Here is a 5,028-nt window from a genome sequence, read left to right on the forward strand (position 1 = left end):
TCGCCTTTACCTTTTATTGTCTCGAGTTCCGGCAGTATCTGACCTATGTTCTCGCATTTACCTATTATTGTCTCGAGTTCTCGAGTTCCAGCAGTACTCAACCTATGTTTTCGCATTTCCCTTTTATTGTCTCGAGTTCCGGCAGTACTCGACTTGCATTCTCGCATTTACCTTTTATTGTCTCGAGTTTCGACAATACCCGATCTACGTTCTTGTCTTTATCTATTATTTTCTCGAGTTCCAGCAGTATCCGATCGACGTTCTGAGATTTACCTTTAATCATCTCGAGTTCCAATAGTACCCGACCTGTATTTTCACTTTTAAGTTTTGCTGTTTCATGTTCCATTAATAACACCACAATCTTCGTTAGATTTTTGCTTCGTGATCACTACTTTCACCTATTTTTTAACAAAATTGATCGTTTCTTTATTAATTTCTTACCAAAATAACACCCAAACCTCGGTTTCCTCACTATCTAGTAAGGAATAAATAAAAGGGGCAGTTGTGAACAATCTGTTTTGTCCCATCCAATATCTTTTTCATGATGTTTGCTAGTCGTTATAAGTGATACATAATACAATGATATGTTTTGGGACTTATTGACAATACTCTTACGTTTTAGATTATTACCACATTCAGTGTGGTGGATAATCTAAAAAAGGCAATTTGATGCTCAACTAAAAAAATTCCAGCTTCGTATTTTCTTTCTAAATCACCTTTTCATGTTCAGATTAAAATATGATGTGTAAATTTTATAGTTGCTACCATCTAACTCTTCCTTTTTTTAACTGTTGTTACTGGTGTAAGCAATTCAATATTCATCTACCAAACTAGGATGCTAGGAATATGTTATGATAATAATAATATACACAAATTGAGAATTAAAGCACTGTTTGATTATTTTTCCTGAAGATCACAACATGGGCATAAGATTACTCAGGAACCTGCACCACTTAATAGTCACAATGGTGATCCGGGCCTCATAAAATTGTCATTATCCTACAATAGTGGCTCAGATTTAGAATAAATTGTACATAGAACATAATATACAAGCAATGGAACAATTCTTCAAAAAAGGAGTTCATTGAAGACATTCAGGAAAATATAAGTTGTGTCTCATGTTCCAGCTTCAACCATATATTCTTCCTTTTGTCATGGGTTGCAATCTGAGACATTAATGAAATTGCATAAAAGAGAAAAGAAAATCAGCCATATCAATCAGCAAGAGTTCAGAGGAAATCATCAAGCAGTTACAAACCAGGAATTATTCCCCTTATAGTTACATATTTTTACAGTAATAATGGAGCAGCAATGATGAGCAAGTAATAAGTATAATGGAATATTAAGAAGAAAAGAAGACATAACCGAGAGGCACATGCAAAATCAAATAAATAAATTTCAGTTACACATCAACAAGAAATCAGCAAGCGAATTAAATGTGGGAATCAACTAAATAAATCATAAGTTATTATTTTCAGTTACAATCAGTATCCATACTCAGCCTTAATGCATTAAATCAGAAATGAAAGAGCATGGCACATTACTGAGCCTAAAAAAGAACAACTCAAAAGGCTTTTCACATCAACAACCAGCTATAAAAAGGCCATCTATCACATACAATAAAAAATCATACACATTTACACGAAAAGAGAGATAAATCCAAAAGAGAGAAAAATTGTGATAGCAGTAATAAAAGCATACAAAAGTAGAGTAATATGAAAGTAAAGAAAGGGTATCACTTGACACATTGGGTAAAAGAGAACATTGTGCAAACCAACTAAAAAAGGAAGGATCCAAGGGATAAAGGGAGAAACTGTCATATAATACTCCTACAACAAACACTCCAATTTCAGCAATCCTAACATGTAATGTACAAGCATTTTTATTCTAATGTTAAAAGGGAAAGGCTAATCTTAGGGATATGGTTCCTTCTTATGAACAATAAGAATAAGTTGTTGTTATAATGCATGACACCCTATTAGCCTTCATTTGGTATGACAGAATTAGAGTAGGGAAAAGTGGAGAGAAATGTGATTTTTGTATGAAATGTCAAATATACCCTTCAATTTTTCTCTACTTCTTTGTTTTAAGAGTGTAATATTTATGTTTATACACATTCAATATCTCATTTATCATTCTTTTGTATTAATAGTGAATGGTGATTGAATTAATAGTGAATGATGATTGAATTAATAGTGAATGATGATTGAATTAAGAGGGATGATACAGTGATATTGTAAAAAATTCTTAACTATTAGTAGATATTAGTAACATACATAAATCTTTTTTAGATATAAAAAAATATTAATTAAAAACAATTGAAATTATAATAAAATATATATAATAAAATTTAAAATTATAACATTTATTTTTAATTAATAATAAAACAACTTCTTTCCTCACTTTCCTTTATTTAGGGATATTTTTGTCACTCAAAATATAACATCAACTTTTTCCCATCACTTTCTATCCGACCAAAGAGAAGAAACTGCATATTTCACTTCATCTTCTTTCCTTCTTCTCTTCTGTCAAACATTACAAAAATCTACTACATTTTTTCCTCTTTCTCTATCTCCTCACTCTCTTTCTCATCTATTTCTCTCTTCTTATTTTCTTTTTGCAACCAAATGAAGCCTAAAACCTGCTTAATCATAATCCTTTGATTGAAGGTTCAAAAACCTTCATGTATGTTTGTTCTGGTTTTTGCAACTCATTATACAAAATTTATGAATTCATAATCCTCATTGACAACAGCAGACACAGTATGATGAAATAGAAAGAAACTTGTTCAATATTTTTTTGTTTGCTTCTTCAAAAAACCCATCATCCATTTATAGCATAATTTGTTTTTTTTTTCAGTTACACAAATTATACTATGCAAATACTGAAATGCAAAAAATTTAGCACAAAAGAAATAAATCAAGAACAATAATAAATGGTTTGGGACTTTGAGATTCACCGACCACTTGACATACACAATAAAAAAATAAGGGATATCGTTCCTTACCAAGCCCTTTGTCTCCGTCAATTTCGCACCGTGAGGGAGATGTTTAACACCACCATGAATCAGTTAAATTCACCCTCACCTCCCTGAATTAATGAGCATCAGTAACAATAAGAAATCGTGAAAAATGAGAGAAAAGATGAGGGATCGTTAAAACAGGGAGGATAATTACCCATTCTCTGAGCCACGATGACAATCGGGGATTCCCACCGTGGTTTCCACCTTCATCAATCGAGGCACCATCAATGACTCCACGGTTTCTACCTTCATCAGTCAAACAACCACTGGGAGAAGCGAATCGTTGTGGGAGAAGAAAATTGCCGCTGGAGAAAATGAAATAAAATAGGACAGAAAAAGGAAGAAGATCAAAGCTAGGGATTACATTCCCTTTTCTAGTCTATCGTGAAATAAGGGTGAAGCAAAAGCAACCCCTTCTAATTAACCTCCTCCTTTTATTTTAATTCCCTTTAATCCATTCCTTTTTTTTTTAACCCTTTATTCAGTTTTTCCATTTTTAGATTCCTACCTAGTATTGTATGATTATAATAATATCCTATAAAAGTTTAAGAAATCTATTAATCTGTTTAGAGATTGCAGATTGTGTTAACAGTGTTATGTTAATTTACTTATAATCAAGCAACCAAAAATACAAGTTTTTTTAATACCATGATTGAAGGGATTTGGCTATTCAATCCTAAAGTAATTACTTTTAAAAAATCTTCTTGAGATTTGAAGCGGTGCGAACATTACTTTATGCTGCTTCATCTATCTTGATGAGAATAATATTTCAATTACTTTTAAAAAATATCTTTGAGATTTAATACGGTGTGGACATTAGTTTCTATTACTTCATCAGTATTGAGAACGATAATTGTTTTTAACTATATTTCAAATGTTTCTTTGGGATTTATACGGCGTAGTCATTAGTTTCTACTGCTTCATCAGTCTTGAGAGCGATAAATTTTTTAACTATATTTCAAATATTTCTTTGGGATTTGATGCGGTGTGGACATTAGTTTCCGCTGCTTCATCTTGTCTGGATAAAATTCAAGTTATATTTTTTAAATTAAACAAATTAGTACCAATTTTCAAACCAGAACTACGTAGTCTTGATTTTTCAATTGCACCTAGGTTTGTGTAGGAATAAGATAAACCTTTATCAAACACAAAAAATAGAAATATATTGTTTTAGTAATTGAATTTTAAATAAATAATTTTTAAGGGTATAACAGTCCATGTGATTAGCGAGGGTACCGTTTTAGTACGGGCAGACGAAATGCTAATACCTTCTTCGATCCGTAATCGACTCCGGAGCCCAGAATCTTTGTTTAAAGACCAAATTATCCGAATTCGGGCATAAAAAGAGTTTTCTACATTTTCACCACAAAAAGCGTAGTGACAACTCCAAATGATTTGGAAGAAGTAGAAATCGAGTTCGCCTCTTCCTTAGTCGTAGGGTCGGACTTCCAACCAAAAATCGGGTCGCGACAGCTGGCGACTCTGTTAGGGATACCCATAAGAGCATCAGGCCTAGAGCCACTAACTCATGGACTTATATACCCATTTTTTGTTTGCATTTTTACATTTATTATTTGTTTTAATTTTATTATATTTTGTATCTATGAACTCCCTGCTTAATTATTGTTGCAGCTTTTGGGATGGGAATTCTTTTTTGTGAAACAAAAGGTTTGTATGCTTCCTCACACACCAACATGGTACACTTGAGTAAAGACACACATATGCCCAATACCCAGGTATTAGAGATTTAGTTTGAGATAGAATGGACATTTGCTTTGCCTGGTGTTATATTCGATCTTACTGGTATAAGCATGATGAATCACCGAGATTGTTACCAGGTATTGTGAGTTAGACGCTCGAGGGGCCAGACTCCTATTGTTTCTAACCTACGATATTTTGGGTTTCCTTTCTTTTGAGATTGGATGCAATCTGATATCGAGTCCTCTTTAAATAAAACATAGTTCCTCACCCTACATTTTTGACCTCTAGACATTCCGAAAACCTTA

At 32.7% G+C, this 5,028-nt stretch overlaps 1 long non-coding RNA gene across 1 annotated transcript; it reads right to left on the reverse strand.

Annotated features, from left to right (window-relative positions):
• On the reverse strand, positions 853–3,428 carry LOC109326513. Its single transcript, XR_002105242.1, has 3 exons — positions 3,177–3,428; positions 3,008–3,090; positions 853–1,166 (listed from the first exon to the last, which is right to left on the reverse strand). It is a non-coding gene; the product is annotated as an uncharacterized LOC109326513 (long non-coding RNA).

This window comes from Lupinus angustifolius, chromosome LG14 (genome assembly GCF_001865875.1).
Source record: "Lupinus angustifolius cultivar Tanjil chromosome LG14, LupAngTanjil_v1.0, whole genome shotgun sequence".
In the NCBI taxonomy this organism is placed as follows: domain Eukaryota; kingdom Viridiplantae; phylum Streptophyta; class Magnoliopsida; order Fabales; family Fabaceae; genus Lupinus; species Lupinus angustifolius.